Raw genomic sequence first — 21556 nt, forward strand, 5'->3', positions numbered from 1 at the left:
AGACAGCAGATAGATCCTCCCACTAAAGATGGTACACTCCAGAGTTCATCATCGGGAAAGTAGCCATGCAAGAGATTGTCACAGAGAAGGACAATAATAGACTATAAATTAAAGGCCAGAATTTGGGGTAGTGCGTCACGGGGGAGATGGCTGGGAACTTGGCCGACGTGGACTGAAAGCAATGATTTGTAACCAATTCTTCGTGCAATTGATGGGACTCAAAGAGTGAGACAGAGTTCGGGGCTAATGGCAACTGTGGATTATAGACCATTCTCAGAAGCTTCATGACTTCCTGAGAAATAAGTTCTCCTGCTCAGAGGAACATGATCAGCAGAAAACTTCTGTGGTCCAGCATCAGGTCCAAAAGATGCCACACAAGAACTTCAACTTGTATTGACGACATGGACGAATATCGGAGGTAAGATTAGTAAGTGTACAGATGACAAGACAATTAGTGATGATGTAGATGGTGAAGAAAACTGACTTCAGGTGCAGAATTAACTTGCTGAGTTGGTTTCATTTAACTGGTAAAATTGAATTTAATCCTGAAAAATGAGCTAATACATTTTGGGAGGACTAACACACATTGTTTAAATGTTGGAGCTCATCTCAGCAAGTAATCCGAAACTGTAAGTTGATGTTTTCAACCAAATATCCTCACGATACAGACTTCATGAGCAGGGACAACATTTAGTGACCAATTTTATGACTTGGACAGAGGTGATAAGGAAGGTGGTTTGGTGGGGGAGGGGAGTGAAGTATGAAGCTGGGAGGTGATAAGTGGAAAAGGTAAAGGGCTAAAGAAGAAGGAATTTAACAGGAGAGGATGGTGGACTACGGAGAAGGAGGAAGGAACCAGAGGTAGGAAAGAAGTGGTGAGGGAGTAACCAGAAAAGGGAATGGGAGAGTAGGGGGGAGGTGAAATTACTGGAAGTTTGTGAAATTGATGTTCTTGTCATCAGGTTGGATAAGTGCTGCTCTTCCAACCTGACCATGGCCTCTCGTGGCAGTAGAGCAGGCCAAACCCGACACGTCAGTATGGGAAAGGGAAAATCAATTGAAATAGTTGGCCACTGAGAAATCCAGCCTTCTCCGGTGGACAGAGTGAAGAAGGTGCTCGACGAAACAGTCCTCCCAATCTTTTTTGGGTTTCATTGAGGTAGAGGCCACAGCTGGAGCACTGGATACAGAAAATGACCCCAAAAAATTTGGGTGAAATGCAGGAACATCGATTATCATACCTTTCTACGTCACTCTTCACCGATTTAAGTTCTTCTTGTAAGGCATCAAGTTCTTGCGAATGAAATTCTCTCTGACTATGCAGCTTCTCTCTGACAGACCCCAGCTGTGTCTTTACTGTGGAGAGCTCATCCCTCAGTTTCTATTACAAAGATGATTAACAATTATCTTGTGTCCTCCATTGATATTCATCCAACAACAATTTCAAAACATCCATTTGACATTAACTGTAGAAAAAGCTAAGCAGTTATGGCACCCAAGGGCGATTCCTTTGCTTGCATCTTCGAAAAGAGCTCTATCACCGACTTTAATATTTCTATTTTTCCCCTTCAGGGTTCTTTTGAAGACCCTGACCTGGAGTTACACACTGACTTCGGTTCTTTGGGGAATGGGACCCACTCTCGGGGTTCCACAATCGGCATGCCAAAGGTTTGGCCAAGATTTCGGCATGGATTCAGAAGCCTGGGATCTTGAGGAACTGGAGATGGGCAATCGATGTCGCCAAAGAGAACTGTATGTCTTTGGGGGAGTCCAAACAACTGCTGTGTGCCTGCTAACCGGGATCCTTGCGATCTCCAGTTACAGAGCTCGAGAAAAAATGATGTAATTGACTTTTAACATCGTAAACCAGCGAGTTATTTGTTATGTCTCCCCACTTGCTGGAAAATGGAGTCGCCTCTTTCTCTGTTAATAGGAGAGAGAGAGCCTGGCGCATGCTGAACTATCGGGTGAACAATGTAGTCTTTGGGGTAACTACAAGTCTGAGTCTTTGCTATTGCTTTGCTCATGCTTGAGTGCTGGTAGCGGGTGTGCTTTATTTTTGCCGGTGGGGGGAGGGGGTTCTAACTGTTATGAAATCCCGTAACTGGATCACTTACCAGCAAAGATAGAGAGGTCCGTTAAAATCTGATGGTACTATTTTTGGAAGTATTTATTGATAAAGGGCACAAAATTAAGATTACTGCAAACATACAGATAATATACGTCGTCAATACCAAATCTAAAGCGTGGGTATAATAATAACCAATAAGAAATAGCTCTATCGTTGTCTAGGGGATAGTGTATTGTCCAATGGAAAGTTAACAGTCATTATTAGTTTGTTCAAGCTGCAGCGTTTTGGGTTTGAGAGAGCGGCGGTTTAAAACTTGCCCCAGGTCTTTTAGGATGCCAATCCGTTGAGTCAGAGGAGTGGGTTTCCCCATTGTTAGCTAAAAGCCGTTTTCCGTGGTTCCAGCCACCAGTTCCAGCAACGGAACTGAGCGCATGTGGCCTCCTTCAGATGACTTCCAGCTGTTACGTGGTCGCTTAACGTTTCTTCAGGTGCGTCTAAAGGGGTTTAAAGGGGTTGTTCCCCAGACCTTCTTTTATCCTTACTCACGGGGTCTCAGATGTCAATCAGGTTGGGATGATGCAATCCCTCAACCAGCCCACTCTGGTCATCCCCTGAGGGGCTTCAATGAATAGTACAGTACTCAATACACAACTTGGTCTTCCAGAGACAATGGCCATGTCCCGTAGCTTTACATCGCTGGGGAAACAAGGCATTTTGCACTTCTCTCTCTCATTTCCTGGGCCCCCTGACCCAACCCAACAAGTGATCTTGCGATTCTCACAAAGGAGGGGGCTACGGATGTAACATAATATTTAACTGTTGTTCATTCTTGGGGCACTTCTCTGTTTTCGTGGATGGTTATGAAGAAAAAGCATTTCCGGATGTATATTATATACATTTCTCTTGACAGTAAACTGTACTAAACAATTATTAAGGAAACGTAAGAAAAAAACAGAAGGACCTATTACAAATTAACAGTCAACTGAGTAGATAATTTGGAGCTTATCTTAAAGTATGAAGGGTGGTTGATAAGTTTGTGGCCTAAGGTAGAAGGAGATGAAATGAGTTAGCAAACACTATAGGGAGAAGCACTGTCGACGTTTTGGGCTGGTATGGACAGGTATGGCCCGAAACGTCGACAGTGCTTCTCCCTATATGAGAGAAATGATTAAATTAAAGACGGTACTTAAGGAGTCCATTTAGAATGTGCTGACACAGAAAGAGCGTGCAAAGCAACTTGCAGGGCAACGTATAAACCAATTTGCAAAATGAGGATGAAACAATAGCTTGCTGATTAAAGAAGCGATACGGGTAACGGGAAGACATGCTTAACGGTTGAACAATAACAGTGTTAATGCGCTGAGGCTGATAAGTGGGCCAAAGGGTAATCACATTTGTAATTTTGTAATGAGATTAAGGAAGAATGTCTGCACCTCACATGGGTGCAACTCACAAAGTCGTAAACAAGTAGGGTATAAAAAACTGTGCAAAGTGTAATTCGGCACTCAATCTAGCAGGAGCTGGTTGGGTCCGACTCTGCAGACTCGAAAAATAAAGTTTACCGTTCTGCAAATTGCTGAGACTCAGTGTGTTTCTGACAACGTGGGGGCTCGTCTGGGATCCACACTCCGGCCGCGGTGGACACGAGGAAGGACATCGGAGACGGTGCACCCCGCCGAGTTTGGCGGTCCCTGACTCCTTGCTCGTCGCTCCGACGCGGCTTGAGCGAATGATATCCGGACAGCGCAGAGCGGTAAACGGGGAGAAGGGGACAGTACCTGGTACTGCAAGTCCCCAGGACGCACCGGGTAAGTGCCTACTATTATAGTAGAAGGGTGCGGGAATAAGTAAGAGCGGAATAAGATGGGAGGGGGTGGCTCTAAAAAGAAAGAGGAAATGGAAAGACCGGGACCATACCCGGGGGTTCCTCCTGATAGCCCCCTCGATAGAATGTTTGAGAATTGGGGATGTGGAAGACTAAAAGGGAAACAAAAGAAAAAAATGATACAGTACTGTTTAATTTGGTCGAAACAGCCGATAGAAAAACCTGCGGTCTGGTGGCCGCGGCTTGGGTCTGAGGAGGATTGGGTACGACAAGCCTTAAACATTTACGTTAATTCAAAACCAAATGTAAAACCGGAGGAAATTGCTTATGCTTTTTGTTGGGCTCCCTGGCCAGGAGTAACAACAAAGAGTTTTAAATTGGGCATTAAAGGGGAGTGGAAGTGGGACCCACTCGATCATTTACCCCCTCCCTATGTCCAGCCTTCTGCGCCCCTTGCGGGAGCAGAGGGAGGACGTGAAGAAAGTGAAAAAACAGAAGAAATAGACCCGGAGAGGAAAGAGAGGGATGTTAGGGAAAAAGCAAAGGCAAGGATCGAAACAAGGAGTGTGACAGGAGCAGATAAGAAAAAGAAGGATGAATCAAAAAGGGAAGAGGTATCGATGTATCCCCTTCGAGAGGTTCCAATGGGAGGAGCACGAGGAGGGACAGGATTTGTAAACGTCCCTCTGACAAGTACCGAAGTACGAGGATTTAAGAAAGATATGAAAACTTTATTAAAAGATCCAATGGGACTGGCAGAACAGTTGGATCAATTCTTAGGACCTAATGTTTACACTTGGGAAGAAATGCATGCGATTATGGGAACGCTATTTTCTGCACAAGAGAGGCAAATGATACGACAAGCTGCAATATCAATTTGGGGAAGGGAACAGCCGAATGAGTTACCGGGGGACCGGAAATTTCCAGTAAACGACCCACAGTGGGACAAACAAACAGAAGAGGGAAGACGCAATATGCGACAGTGGCGAGAGTACATCATTAAGGGAATAAGGGAGGCTGTGCCAAAAGGTCACAACTTTGCCAAGGCGTTTGGAAACCACCAAGGGAAAGATGAGAGCCCAACCGACTTCCTCGATAGGGTGCGGAAAAATGTGCAACAGTATGCGGGGGTGGACCCTAATTCGGCAGTAGGGGAACAATTCATACGAATTGAATTTGTATCAAAAGCATGGCAAGACATCCGGAAGAAGCAACTCCGGTGGACCGTCTTGCCCCAAGGGTTCACGGAGTCCCCAAACCTATTCAAACAGGTACTGGAGCAAGTATTGGCTGGATTCCATTGTACCGAAAAGAACCAACTATTACAGTATGTCGATGACCTACTACTATCGGGACCAGCAGAGGAGGTAGTGCGAGACGATACTATAAGACTCCTGAATTACCTAGGAGAAAAAGGATTGCGGGTGTCCAAAAAGAAACTGCAATTTGTCGAGAAGGAAATAACATATCTCGGACACAGAGTCAGTAAAGGGCACCGCCAAATAACCCCAGAAAGAATAGCGGGAATAACTAAAATACCGCTTCCCAGGACAAAGAAGGAAGTAAGACAATTTCTGGGCTTAGTGGGCTATTGCCGGATTTGGATAGAGAATTATACCTCCCTGGTGAAGTTTATGTACGACAAATTGGCAAAGGAAGACCAGGGAATAATCAGCTGGACCGAAGAAGAAGAACAGAAGTTCAGGAAAATAAAAAGGCAACTAATTCGGGCCCCGGTATTAACACTGCCAGCACTGGAAAAGCCCTTTCAGCTGTATGCAACAAACAATGAAGGAACTGCGTTAGGAGTTAGAAAAAGGAGGAAAGCGGCAACCTGTGGCCTTTTTATCAAAAATGTTAGACCCGGTATCACGGGGATGGCCGACGTGCATACAAGCCGTAGCGGCAGCAGCCGTACTAGTAGAAGAAGCACGGAAATTAACCTTTGGGGGAAGAATGACGGTGTATACCCAGCACTCCGTTAGCACCCTCTTAGCCCAAAAAGCTCAGCTGTGGTTGACGGACTCTCGCATACTGAAATACGAAACCATTCTGATGGTCGGGGATGATTTAAGCTTTGAAAAGAACAATAGTTGTAACCCGGCACAGTTCTTATACGGGGAATCAACAGGGGCGGAAACCGAGCATAACTGCGTGGAGCTAACAGACCTTCAGACAAAAAGTAGGGAAGATCTACAAGAAGTTCCCCTAATTGAAGGCGAGGAACTATATATCGACGGCTCCTCCAGATGCATCAATGGGGTACGACACAGTGGATATGCTATTATAAACGGGAGGACTAGGGAGACGGTGGAGTCCTGGGTAATTGGTCAGCCCAGTCTTGTGAACTATATGCCTTGCAGAGGGGACTGCAACTGTTAAGAAACAAAACAGGCACTATATACACCGATTCTAAGTATGCCTATGGAGTGGTACACACCTTCGGAAAAATTTGGAAGGAACGAGGGTTGATAACAGCCAGGGGAAGGGAATTAGCTCACGAACAAATGATAAGCATGACTCTGGAAGCCCTAACATTACCTCAAGAAATTGCAGTGGTTCACGTTCCAGGACATCAACGAGGAACAGCCCCGGAAGCAATAGGAAACCGGCTCGCAGATGAAGAAGCCAAACGGGCAGCAATGGAAAAAACGGTCCGACTTCTAACCCTGATACCAATAAGGGAAGGGCTTAACAAACTACCAGTCTTCACCCAAGTAGAAATAGACGCTATGAGCCAGCTGGGAGCCCGACAAACATCAGAAGGCGAGTGGAAGACCCCCGACGGACGGCAAGTACTGAATAAGGAAGTAACTCGTCATATACTGCAACAACTACACCAACAAAGCCATTGGGGAGTGCAAGCTATGTGTGACACTATCCTAAGGGACTATGTTTGTAAAGGGATATTCACTCTAGCTCAACAGGAGGTGTGGGGCTGTTACACCTGCCAAAAGGTAAACAAGAAAATGATGCGTGCCACCCATAAGGGGGGACAAACACTAGCCGTCCAACCGTTCCATCGGATCCAAATAGACTTTACGGAACTACCACAAGTTCAGAGATGGAAGTACCTGTTAGTAATTGTGGATCACTTCACTCGGTGGGTGGAAGCATTCCCAACCACTAAAGCGGACGCCCCTACAGTGGCACGGATCCTATTAGAAAATATAGTCCCGAGATATGGAATAATGGGGTCTATTGATTCAGATAGGGGAACACACTTTGCCTCAAAAACACACCAGCTAATCTGTGACGCCTTAGGAATCCAGTGGAAGCTGCACACCCCCTGGCACCCTCAGAGCTCAGGAAGAGTTGAGAGGATGAACAGTACTTTGAAGACGCAATTGACAAAACTAATGATGGAAACCAAGCTACCCTGGACCAAGTGTCTACCCCTGGCCCTACTAAGAATCCGCACGGCTCCTCGAAAAGATATAGGAGTATCCCCTTATGAAATGTTGTTTGGCCTTCCATATTGGAACAAGGTGGAGGGCTATCCTTCCCTGCAAGGGGGAGATGTCTTTGTAAGGGACTATTTACAGGCACGGTCTCGTTCTTTTGCAGAATTGCGCAGGAAGGGGTTACTCGCACAAACCCCACCTCTGGACTTCGCACTCCACCGAACTCAGCCCGGTGACTGGGTCCTGATTAAGACTTGGAAGCCAAAGAAGTTACAGCTGCAGTGGGAAGGCCCATTCCAGGTGCTACTGACCACCGAAGCCGCAGTAAGGACAAAAGAAAAAGGGTGGACCCACGCCGCGAGAATCAAGGGACCCTTAAAGCCCGAAGAAGGTGCAGAATGGACTTGCGTCCAGGGAGAAGACCCGATGGTGCTAAAGCTCAAAAGACGGACAGAATGAACTTTGGGACTATAATGTATATACTGCTATTGTTGAGAAGCGCTGAAGGGGGATTGATGGTCCTCCTTCTGCTACCATGTCTGATCCCCTGCTTGCGGGAGCTAGTAGTTCGGGTGGCAAGACAAGTCATGCAACCAGGGGCCCCAGCTGATCCTGTTCAGGTACTCCTACAAAGGGAAATAGAGCTAGAGGAAGAAGCCTATGTAAACCCGTGGCAAAAGCCCAACTGATAGCACATTCTAAAAAGAAAAAGGGTGGATTGAGAGAAATGATTAAATTAAAGACGGTACTTAAGGAGTCCATTTAGAATGTGCTGACACAGAAAGAGCGTGCAAAGCAACTTGCAGGGCAACGTATAAACCAATTTGCAAAATGAGGATGAAACAATAGCTTGCTGATTAAAGAAGCGATACGGGTAACGGGAAGACATGCTTAACGGTTGAACAATAACGGTGTTAATGCGCTGAGGCTGATAAGTGGGCCAAAGGGTAATCACATTTGTAATTTTGTAATGAGATTAAGGAAGAATGTCTGCACCTCACATGGGTGCAACTCACAAAGTCGTAAACAAGTAGGGTATAAAAAACTGTGCAAAGTGTAATTCGGCACTCAATCTAGCAGGAGCTGGTTGGGTCCGACTCTGCAGACTCGAAAAATAAAGTTTACCGTTCTGCAAATTGCTGAGACTCAGTGTGTTTCTGACACTATAGATGCTGCCTGGCCTGCTGTGTTCTACCAGCATTTTAGGAGATGAGTTATACAGCTCCCGTTAAATGCAAATGCAGTTCAACTCTTTGAGTGATTATGCAGAAAGTTCGAAGTTAATAACTCATCTCCTTCTACCTTAGGCCACGAACTTATCAGTTACCCCTCGTAATCTTTAACTCACACGCTGGACCATCAGTCTGTGTGAAAACAGACACTAACTTCCTAAATTGGCAATGGTGTGTACTGGTCCACCCTTGTACAAGCTGTTCAGTGTGATCAGAATCAGAGTGAGGTTTAATATCCAGCTTACGATGTGAAATTTGTTAACTTTGCGGAAGCAGTAAAATGCAGTACTTGACAATATAAAAAAATAAATAAGTAAATCAATTACACTAAGTGTCTGTGTATATATGTGTAAAGGGGGTTTCTTCTTTTTTTCTTTGTTGCTGTGTATGTAATCAAAAGGGCTTCTTTTGTTTTGTTAAAAGGAGGAATGTTTCTTTGTTGCGAGAGAGTGATGGGAGAATTGTATTCCTTTGTAAACCAAATGGGGATTAATGTTCTTTTTCCTGAGTATGTAAGCTTTTGTTGACGGGCTTTTGGGGAGATTGGCGCGAGGGGGTCGAGAGAGAGGACGCAATGCTGTAAGCGGGGCGAGGATTGGACCCCAAGCGGGGGTCCGAGGCCGGGAGGTACTCCGAGGAGGGGGGCATGAAGCTAGATGTGCTTGGTTGACATCTAGGGTCCTGAGCTGCGAGTCGAGGAGTTCGGAGGGGATCGAATGGTGGCCAGAAGACTTCAGTAATTGAGCTCCAACGGTTGTGCATGAAGTGGTTTGGACTTTGATAAGTTTGGCGCCTTTATTTTTTCTCTTCATATATACTGAATCATTATTAATCACTTAGTTATAGTAACCTTTATAAATTGTACTCATTTAATCGCTTCTGGTGTACTGTCGGTTTCTGGGCGAGGCGGGGACATCACACAGCATCCACACCAGCTGATTACCCAGTTTGGCGGGGCCGAAGGCTGCTCCCCCTAGACGAGAACGAGCTGAGCGAGCCTGAGGCGACCCAGGGTAAGTGTTACATTGGTCTATATCTATATATATATCTAAGATCATTAAATATATATCTAAGATCATTCAATTAACAATAGTGGATAATTCCAAAATAATAGCGTCGTCAGGTCGTGTTTATGTGTTCAGTGTAAATTTGGGAATTGGATGGCAGAGCGGAAGAAGCTGTTCCCGAATTGCTGAGTGTGTGCCTTCTGACAGTAATAATGAGAAGAGGGCATATCCTGGGAGAATGGGGTCCTTCATAATGGATGCTGCCTTTCTGAGGCACCACTGCTTGGATACTCTGGAGTGATGTACAAATAGCATAACAGGTCTCTCTTTCCTCAAGAGGCTGAAGTAATTTAATACGTACCCTTTGTCGTTCACCAGTTTTTAATCGCTGCACCAGGTAGAGTATCTTATTTCGAAGCTCACTGAGCAACTGCTTTGACCAAGACTGGAATAAACCATAAAGGCTTGTGGACTCAATGCAGCTCATCGCAGAAATGAGCCTCTCGTCAATCTGCACTTCTCGCTAAATCACTAAACAACCAGTATCATTGAAGATCCCTTCCCGACACCGGACATTCTCTCTTCTCTATATTTCCACCAGGCAGAAAATATACAAGCCTGGAAGCATATACCAGCAGACTGAAGAACAGCTCCTGTTCCCCATTACAAGGCCACTGAACAATTGCCTGCTTGAACTTACAATCTTTCCTGTCGTGGCTTTGCAGCTTACTGTCTGACCTGCAGTTTCTCTGTAACAGTAGCACTTTATTCTAAACTCTGCCATCACTTTACCCCTGTACTATCTGCTGTGATGAAATTATTTGTCAGAATGGACCTCAGTACATCTGATCATAGTTTTCTTAAGTAATAACAGAAAATACTGGAGAAAGCCAGCAGGCCAGGTAGCAGACATGGAAAGAAAAGCAACAGGGACCACTTATCAGACCTAAGAGAAAGCGAGAGAGGGAGAGGGGGAGATGGTGAGGGGGGAGAGGAGATGGAGGGAGAGGGAGATATAACGAATACTTCCAACTGCTGGGATCTGGAGAGGGAAAAGAAATCACCTCAAGCAGCATCTGTGGAGGTCAAGGGACAGTAAGTGGGAGGTACGGTCGTGTAGTAGAGAGTACACTTCACAGTACTAGTGACCTGGGTACAATTCCCACTGCTCCCAGTAAGGATTCTGTATGCTCTCCCCATGACCGATTGGGTTTCCTCCCAGTCTAAAGGCATAACGGTTGGTAGGTTAATTGGTCATTGAAAATTGTCCTGTGACGAGGCTAGGATTAAATAAGACACAGAAGCAGAATGAGGTCATGCGACCCATCAAATCTGCATCATCATTCCATCATGGCTCATCCCCATATTACCTCCTGCTAGACCTCCATCAATTCTCACAATTCCTGTCCCTGTTACATTAAGATTAAAGAAAAATGCATTTACAGCTTTAGGAATTCTCATCGGTAATGACTAATCCTCCTGCGGTTGTTCATCAAGGCTACTGAACAACCTCACCTGGATTACCTACTATCCAATAATTGCTACTGATCTCAAGTGTCACAATTTCATTATTTTACCTCTGTGGATAACTGCACCTCAAGCCTGATGAAAGGTGCGAGTGTTACTCAGTTTTACCACACCTTCTCACACAGTCCACCTGAATATCTATTGTGCAACATTCCACTCCTATGTCCATAGAACCTGCTCGATCTGCGGTTAGTCTCCGAAAGAGACAGTCTTGCAGTCTGTGGAAATCCATTGATCACAGTAAATCTTTACAGAGCATTTCAGTCCCAAATCCCCAGTGTTCATGATAAGTGCATTCATAACCTTAAAGAACTGCAACATGATGTTGAGTTATATTGCAGTGGTGTACTTCTACAAAAAAAAGTTATATTTAATTTGTATTCCCAAAATAGTGTTGCTGAAGCAGTCAACTATACAGCATTACAGAGAGCACTACCTTCTCATTGAGCAACAGCTGTTCATGTTTTTCCTTGTAAATTCTGAGTTCATCCTGAGTATCAGAACAAAGTTGATTGTACACATTTTGAAGCTTCTCATAGCTCTTCAGCAGTTGAGCTTTGTCATGGTATAGAATCATAAAGGTTTTCTGTAAATTAAACCACACCAAAATGTACAGTTAGCATTTTGTGAAATATGTGTGCATATGTGTGGGGGGGGGGGGAGGGGAGGCTTGAGAGGGAGAAGGAGAGAGAGGGTGACTACATGAGAGATGGGGAGGGGTATGGGAAGGGAGAGATCTATCACACCATAATCAAACATTAAGCCTTTGTAATGTCACCAGAAATATTGGTGGGTGATGGGATAGCGTAGTGTGATTACAGCCCCTGAAATCGGCAGTTCAATTTTTGCCGCTGTCTGCAGAAATTTAAACATTCTCCCCATGACTGTGTAGGTTTCTTCTGGGTGCTCTGGCTTTCTTCCACGTTCAGAAGCCATACGAGTCAGTTAGTAAGTTGGCACATTATGTTTGCAAAGGAGGCATGGCGACACTTGGCACAGTAAGATCCTCGCTGACTGGATTTGAGCAAAAATGATGTATCTCACTGTTTGTTTCGATGTCCATTTGGCAAATAAAGGAACATTATTCACGACTCAATTACTATGATTTTGGCCTTTCTTCAGCAGTTGACTATGAGAAACTATCCATTGCAAACCAATATTAATTTACCAAAACAATTAAGACTAACATTTCTCATGTCTATGCAAAAGTCCTTTTCAGTTGGCCCAATCTATGACTGACATGTTGTATTTCTGTATCATTCTAGAGAGACATGATAATATGGTGAACAGGGACACAGCAAATCTCTGATTTACATGCTGTATTAGTACACTACCTAGAGGGAACATGATAATATGGTGGATAGGGACAGACCCAATCTCTGAATTACATGTTCTATTTTTGTATAATCCTAGGGAGACATGATATTACGGTGAATAGGGACAGACCCAAATTGTGATTTACACGTTGTATTTTTATACAATCCTAGTGGGACATGATAATATGATGAAAAAGGTAGAGACTGCATATGGGAGAATAAAACCAGAAAATGTCCAATATTTTTAGCCTGTTTGTGGACAGATAAAAAGCATTTCAGGTTGAAATGTTTATATCATAACTCAGTATTACCAGCATTTTCTCTTGTGTATTTTAGATTTTCCACATCAGCAGTTCTTACTGAATACAGTAAATCTGATTACTAAGTATTGCAGATTAATTCATCATTCTAGACTCAACAGCATTTCAAAAATTGTTTTTAATCCACCAATAATAGAATTTTAATTTCTTGTTTACTAACAAGCAAAATCCTCTAAAATAAAAGATTTTAATTTTACCTCTTTGCTTTCAAAAGGTCTTATTGGATCTGTGAGAACTGCTGAGTCACAACTGTTTGTGCTCTATGAAAGGAATGGAGAGGAAAAGAATCAATAAATTTTCTGTAAACTGTACAGTGATGGAACAGACTGCACTTGAGCTGCAATATAAAGTTCAAGGCACAAACACTATTAATATTTCAGTAATAGTTTAATAATACTCTCAATATATTGTTTGATTCAGCATTCTGTTTGTTGACATAATTCTTTATGAGTTATTCGTCATTATACCGACATATCACTAAAGAAAACAAACTAAGTACAGGAGTGTCCCTTTATTTCTTTTGATCGAGTCACAAAACACAATAAATACAAGGGTATTTCTGTTCTGATCAACAGATAGAACTGAACACTAGTATTTCAGGCTATTAATTTATCCACCTTTCATTGAAATGTTAACTTCTATGCAGTGAAAATAATTTTACAATCTCAAGAAAATATATGAATCAGTAAGAAAATTGTTCAACTTGGCCTTCATCTTATCAAACCCCTTTCAAGGCTGATTCCTTGAAACCCACACAACTTAGCCTGTTTTTTTTTAATGAACATGAGATGTTTCTCTCTAAATTAAAATAATTCATTTCACAGTTCTGTCAACATAACAAGCAGAGGACAAGCACAAAACTCTGAGGCATCATGTCTTGTTTTACAGCATTTTGGTTATTGCAGAAAACAAGTATATGAATTCAAATTATCATCCTCCAGTACATTAAATCCTGTGCAATTTGGGAGGAGACACACTTGCTTTTGCTCAATTATTCCTAATCAGAAACCAGTGTTAACATTTCTATGGCGCCAGCAACCCAGTTCTCTGTGAGAAGCTTGTACGTTCTCCCTGTGATCATGTGGGTTTTCTCTGGGTGGTCACAAGGATGTAATTGGATGGAATGAGCTCATTGGGCCAGAAGCGCCTGTTAGCATGCTGTATCTCAAGTAAACAGACCCATGCCAGTTCAGGCAAGTGAAAATCCCCTCATATTCCGTGAAATGCTTTTGTAATGATTATGCCAGCAAGGTACTCTGTCTTCAATAGGACTTGATGCTTATCCTGGCTGATGTGTTCTGGGAGAAGCTGATCTTAAATGGAATGGCAGGGAACCAAAGACAACATGGGTTAGCAGATTTCGGACATTTTTGCAGACAGAATCATCAGTTTCAAGGAGGAAGCTTCAAATGTACCTTTTTTCTCTCTCAGACAAGAGGAAACCACAGTTGAGTAGCTGTACAGAATACCGGCTATCTACAGTATCTATGTATGATTCCATTTTAGCACAAACACAATCACACCAGACGTAAATGTGAATGCTGCTACAAACATGTAACAACAAGCTCACTGTTTATGCATTTCAAATTTAGTAAAAAATAGCCAAGAAATTCACATATTATAGTACTGTTCACTGTGTGACTCAAGGACAGATAACTTTAAAATTACTTAGATAGAAAGGACTAAGAAACAGAATTTAAAAGTCAGACCAGGCCTTCCAGGATAAAATCAACAGAGAAGGAGAGGAAGAGAGCAAGAGGGTGATCGAAATTTGAAACTTCTGAAAAGCAATTGATCCTGCATTCATTGTTAATGTTAAATCTGCTATGGATGAATTGTTAACACAAGAGAAACTGCAGATGCTGAAAATCCAGAGCAATACACCCACACACACACACACACACACACACACACACACACACACACACACACACACACAAAATGCTGGAGGAACACAGCGGGTCAGGCAGCATTATGGAAATGAATAAACAGGAGACATCTTGAGACCAAACCCTTCTTCAGGACTAGATTTTACATCCGATTATTTACTGACTGATTGAGATACAATGTGGAGTAGGCCCTTCCAGCCCTTCAAGCCATGTCACACAGCAACCCACCAATTTAATGCTTGCTCAATCAAGGGACAATTTACAATGACCAATTAAGCTACCAACTGATATGTCTTTGGATGTGGGAGGACACCGGAGCACCCAGAAGAAACCCATGTGGTCATGGAGAGAATGTACACAGGAGGTGTCGAGAATTGAACCTGGGTCACCTTTACTACAAATGTACAGGTAACTGTTGTGCTAACCACCACACTACCGTGCCACCCAAATTTATTCAGGACAGATACTGTGCGCAGGCATTCTACAGAGGCAAACCCTTACACTTCCTCCCTCACCACCATTCAGGGCCCCAGACAGTCCTTCCAGGTGAGACGACACTTCACCTGTGAGTCAGCTGGTGTGGTATACTGCGTCCAGTGCTCCCGGTGTGGCCTTCTATATATTGGTGAGACCCGGCACAGACTGGGAGACCATTTGGCTGAGCATCTACGCTCGGTCCGCCAGAAAAAGCAGGATCTCCCAGTGGCCACACATTTTAATTCCACGTCCCATTCCCATTCTGATATGTCTATCCATGGCCTCCTCTACTGTCAAAAATGAATCCAAACTCAGGTTGGAGGGACAACACCTTATATACCAGCTGGGTAGCCTCCAACCTGATGGCATGTACATTGACTTCTCTAACTTCTGTTAATGCCCCTCCTCCCCTTCTTACCCCATCCCTGACATATTTAGTTGTTTGCCTGTTCTCCATCTCCCTCTGGTGCTCCCCACCCTTTTCTTTCTCCCTAGGCCTCCTGTCCCATGATTCTTTCCCTCCTCCAGCTCTGTATCCCTTTCGCCAATCACCTTTCCGGCTCTCAGTTTCATCCCACCCCCTCTGGTCTTCTCCTATCATTTCGCATTTCTCCCTCCCCCCACTACTTTCAAACCTCTTACTATCTTTCCTTTCAGTTAGTCCTGACGAAGGGTCTTGGTCCGAAACGTTGACAGTGCTTCGCCTTATAGATGCTGCCTGGTCTGCTGTGTTCCACCAGCAATTTGTGCGTGTTGAGTCAAACTCTACTTTGTGGCATCTAGGGAAACTTACTACTTGATAGTTAATTTAATAATTCTCGAGTACTTTTGGCCTATAATACGAGCACTTAATTGGTTATCTACAGTGTCAATTTCTGTTTCTTTTTTCAGACTTCACAACAGCTTAAACTGAAACTGAGGAACAAGTGGCAGAGTCCAATTACTCAGCACCAACACTGGAAGAAAAATTTAAAGGAGCTTAGTCACAAATTGTGGAGCATAGAGAACTGTGCAAAAGTCTAAAGTACATGTATACACACACATGCATGTATATAAGCTGTTGTGAAGTCTTAAAAAAGAAACAGAAATAGACAATGTAGACAACCAGTTAAGTGCTCGTATTTTAGGCCAAAAGTACTCGAGAATTAGTAAATTAACTATCAAGTAGTAAGTTTCCCTAGATGCCACAAAGTAGAGTTTGACTCAACACACACAAAATGCTGGTGGAACACAGCAGACCAGGCAGCATCTATAATGCGAAGCACTATCGACGTTTCGGGCCAAGACCCTTCGTCAGGACGAACAGAAAGTAAAGATAGTATACAGAAACACAAACAAACAAACACACACACAAACATACACACACACACAAACAGACACACAAACAGACACACACAAACAGACACACAAACAGACACACACACACACACACACACACACACACACACACACACACACACACACACACACACACACACACACACACACACACACACACACACACACACACACACACACACACACACACACACACACACAGAGAAACACTCACCAGGCAGGGAAATAACATTCTCACAGTGTGTTCCACAAGACAGGGAAATAACATTCTCTCAGTGTGTTCCAGAAGACAGGGAAATAACATTCTCACAGTGTGTTCCACAAGACAGGGAAATAACATTCTCACAGTGTGTTCCACAAGACAGGGAAATAACATTCTCTCAGTGTGTTCCAGAAGACAGGGAAATAACATTCTCTCAGTGTGTTCCAGAAGACAGGGAAATAACATTCTCAAAGTGTGTTCCACAAGACAGGGAAATAACATTCTCACAGTGTGTTCCACAAGACAGGGAAATAACATTCTCTCAGTGTGTTCCAGAAGACAGGGTAATAACATTCTCACAGTGTGTTCGACAAGACAGGGAAATAACATTCTCACAGTGTGTTCCAGAAGACAGGGAAATAACATTCTCACAGTGTGTTCGACAAGACAGGGAAATAACATTCTCACAGTGTGTTCCACAAGACAGGGAAATAACATTCTCACAGTGTGTTCCACAAGACAGGGAAATTACACTCTCACAGTGTGTTCCACAAGACAGGGAAATAACATTCTCACAGTGTGTTCCACAAGATAGGGAAATAACATTCTCACAGTGTGTTCCACAAGACAGGGAAATAACATTCTCACAGTGTGTTCCACAAGACAGGGAAATAACATTCTCACAGTGTGTTCCACAAGACAGGGAAATAACATTCTCACAGTGTGTTCCACAAGACAGGGAAAGAACATTCTCACAGTGTGTTCCACAAGATAGGGATATTACATTCTCACAGTGTGTTCCACAAGATAGGGAAATAACATTCTCACAGTGTGTTCCACAAGTCAGGGAAATAACATTCTCACAGTGTGTTCGACAAGACAGGGATATAACATTCTCACTGTGTGTTCCACAAGACAGGGAAATAACATTCTCACAGTATGTTCCACAAGACAGGGAAATAACATTCTCACAGTGTGTTCGACAAGACAGGGAAATAACATTCTCACAGTGTGTTCCACAAGACAGGGAAATAACAATCTCACAGTGTGTTCCACAAGACAGGGAAATAACATTCTCACAGTGTGTTCCACAAGACAGGGAAATTACACTCTCACAGTGTGTTCCACAAGACAGGGAAATAACATTCTCACAGTGTGTTCCACAAGATAGGGAAATAACATTCTCACAGTGTGTTCCACAAGACAGGGAAATAACATTCTCACAGTGTGTTCCAGAAGACAGGGAAATAACATTCTCACAGTGTGTTCGACAAGACAGGGAAATAACATTCTCACAGTGTGTTCCACAAGACAGGGAAATAACATTCTCACAGTGTGTTCCACAAGACAGGGAAATTACACTCTCACAGTGTGTTCCACAAGACAGGGAAATAACATTCTCACAGTGTGTTCCACAAGATAGGGAAATAACATTCTCACAGTGTGTTCCACAAGACAGGGAAATAACATTCTCACAGTGTGTTCCACAAGACAGGGAAATAACATTCTCACAGTGTGTTCCACAAGACAGGGAAATAACATTCTCACAGTGTGTTCCACAAGACAGGGAAAGAACATTCTCACAGTGTGTTCCACAAGATAGGGATATTACATTCTCACAGTGTGTTCCACAAGACAGGGAAATAACATTCTCACAGTGTGTTCCACAAGACAGGGAAATAACATTCTCACAGTGTGTTCCACAAGACAGGGAAAGAACATTCTCACAGTGTGTTCCACAAGATAGGGATATTACATTCTCACAGTGTGTTCCACAAGATAGGGAAATAACATTCTCACAGTGTGTTCCACAAGTCAGGGAAATAACATTCTCACAGTCTGTTCCACAAGACAGGGAAATAACATTCTCACAGTGTGTTCCACAAGACAGGGAAATTACATTCTCACAGTATGTTCCACAAGACAGGGAAATAACATTCTCACAGTGTGTTCCACAAGACAGGGAAATAACATTCTCACAGTATGTTCCACAAGACAGGGAAATAACATTCTCACAGTGTGTTCGACAAGACAGGGATATAACATTCTCTCAGTGTGTTCCACAAGACAGGGAAATAACATTCTCACAGTGTGTTCCACAAGACAGGGAAATAACATTCTCACTGTGTGTTCCACAAGACAGGGAAATAACATTCTCACTGTGTGTTCCACAAGACAGGGAAATAACATTCTCACAGTGTGTTCCAGAAGATAGGGAAATAACATTCTCACAGTGTGTTCCACAAGACAGGGAAATAACATTCTCACAGTGTGTTCCACAAGACAGGGAAATAACATTCTCACAGTGTGTTCCACAAGACAGGGAAATTACATTCTCACAGTATGTTCCACAAGACAGGGAAATAACATTCTCACAGTGTGTTCCACAAGACAGGGAAATAACATTCTCACAGTGTGTTCGACAAGACAGGGAAATAACATTCTCACAGTGAGTTCCACAAGACAGGGATATAACATTCTCACAGTGTGTTCGACAAGACAGGGAAATAACATTCTCACAGTGTGTTCCACAAGACAGGGAAATAACATTCTCACAGTGAGCTCGACAAGACAGGGATATAACATTCTCACAGTGTGTTCCACAAGACAGGGAAATAACATTCTCACAGTGTGTTCCACAAGATAGGGAAATAACATTCTCACAGTGTGTTCCACAAGATAGGGATATAACATTCTCACAGTGTGTTCCACAAGATAGGGATATAACATTCTCACAGTGTGTTCCACAAGACAGGGAAATAACATTCTCACAGTGTGTTTCACAAGACAGGGAAATAACATTCTCACAGTGTGTTCCACAAGACAGGGATATAACATTCTCACAGTGTGTTCCACAAGACAGGGATATAACATTCTCACAGTGTGTTCCACAAGACAGGGAAATAACATTCTCACAGTGTGTTCCACAAGACAGGGAAATAACATTCTCACAGTGTGTTCCACAAGATAGGGAAATAACATTCTCACAGTGTGTTCCACAAGATAGGGATATAACATTCTCACAGTGTGTTCCACAAGACAGGGAAATAACATTCTCACAGTGTGTTTCACAAGACAGGAAAATAACATTCTCACAGTGTGTTCCACAAGACAGGGAAATAACATTCTCACAGTGAGCTCGACAAGACAGGGATATAACATTCTCACAGTGTGTTCCACAAGACAGGGAAATAACATTCTCACAGTGTGTTCCACAAGACAGGGAAATAACATTCTCACAGTGTGTTTCACAAGACAGGGAAATAACATTCTCACAGTGTGTTCCACAAGACAGGGAAATAACATTCTCACAGTGTGTTCCACAAGACAGGGAAATAACATTCTCACAGTGTGTTGCACAAGATAGGGAAATAACATTCTCATAGTGTGTTCCACAAGACAGGGAAATAACATTCTCACAGTGTGTTCCACAAGATAGGGAAATAACATTCTCACAGTGTGTTCCACAAGATAGGGAAATAACATTCTCACAGTGTGTTCCACAAGATAGTGAAATAACATTCTCACAGTGTTTTCCACAAGACAGGGAAATAACATTCTCACAGTGAGTTCCACAAGATAGGGAAATAACATTCTCACAGTGTGTTCCACAAGACAGGGAAATAACATTCTCACAGTGTGTTCCACAAGACAGGGAAATAACATTCTCACAGTGTGTTCGACAAGACAGGGATATAACATTCTCACAGTGTGTTCCACAAGACAGGGATAAAACATCCTCACAGTGTGTTCCACAAGACAGGGAAATAACATTTTCACAGTGTGTTCCACAACACAGGGAAATAACATTCTCACAGTGTGTTCCACAAGACAGGGATATAACATTCTCACAGTGTGTTCCACAAGACAGGGAAATAACATTCTCACAGTGTGTTCCACAACACAGGGATATAACATTCTCACAGTGTGTTCCACAAGACAGGGAAATAACATTCTCACAGTGTGTTCCACAAGACAGGGAAATAACATTCTCACAGTGTGTTCCACAACACAGGGAAATAACATTCTCACAGTGTGTTCCACAAGACAGGGATATAACATTCTCACAGTGTGTTCCACAAGACAGGGAAATAACATTCTCACAGTGTGTTCCACAAGACAGGGAAATAACATTCTCACAGTGCGTTCCACAAGACAGGGAAATAACATTCTCACAGTGTGTTCCACAAGACAGGGAAATAACATTCTCACAGTGCGTTCCACAAGACAGGGACATAACATTCTCACAGTGTGTTCCACAAGACAGGGAAATAACATTCTCACAGTGCGTTCCACAAGACAGGGATATAACATTCTCACAGTGTGTTCCACAAGACAGGGAAATAACATTCTCACAGTGTGTTCCACAAGACAGGGAAATAACATTCTCACAGTGTGTTTCACAAGACAGGGAAATAACATTCTCACAGTGTGTTCCACAAGAGAGGGAAATAACATTCTCAAAGTGTGTTCCACAAGACAGGGAAATAACATTCTCACAGTGTGTTCGACATGACAGGGAAATAACATTCTCACAGTGTGTTCCACAAGACAGGGAAATAACATTCTCACAGTGTGTTCCACAAGACAGGGAAATAACATTCTCACAGTGTGTTCCACAAGACAGGGAAATAACATTCTCACTGTGTGTTCCACAAGACAGGGAAATAACATTCTCACTGTGTGTTCCACAAGACAGGGAAATAACATTCTCACAGTGTGTTCCAGAAGATAGGGAAATAACATTCTCACAGTGTGTTCCACAAGACAGGGAAATAACATTCTCACAGTGTGTTCCACAAGACAGGGAAATAACATTCTCACAGTGTGTTCCACAAGACAGGGAAATAACATTCTCACAGTGTGTTCCACAAGACAGGGAAATAACATTCTCACAGTGTGTTCCACAAGACAGGGAAATAACATTCTCACAGTGTGTTCCACAAGA

The sequence above is a fragment of the Hypanus sabinus genome, assembly GCF_030144855.1.
Source record: "Hypanus sabinus isolate sHypSab1 chromosome Y unlocalized genomic scaffold, sHypSab1.hap1 SUPER_Y_unloc_5, whole genome shotgun sequence".
In the NCBI taxonomy this organism is placed as follows: Eukaryota; Metazoa; Chordata; class Chondrichthyes; order Myliobatiformes; family Dasyatidae; genus Hypanus; species Hypanus sabinus.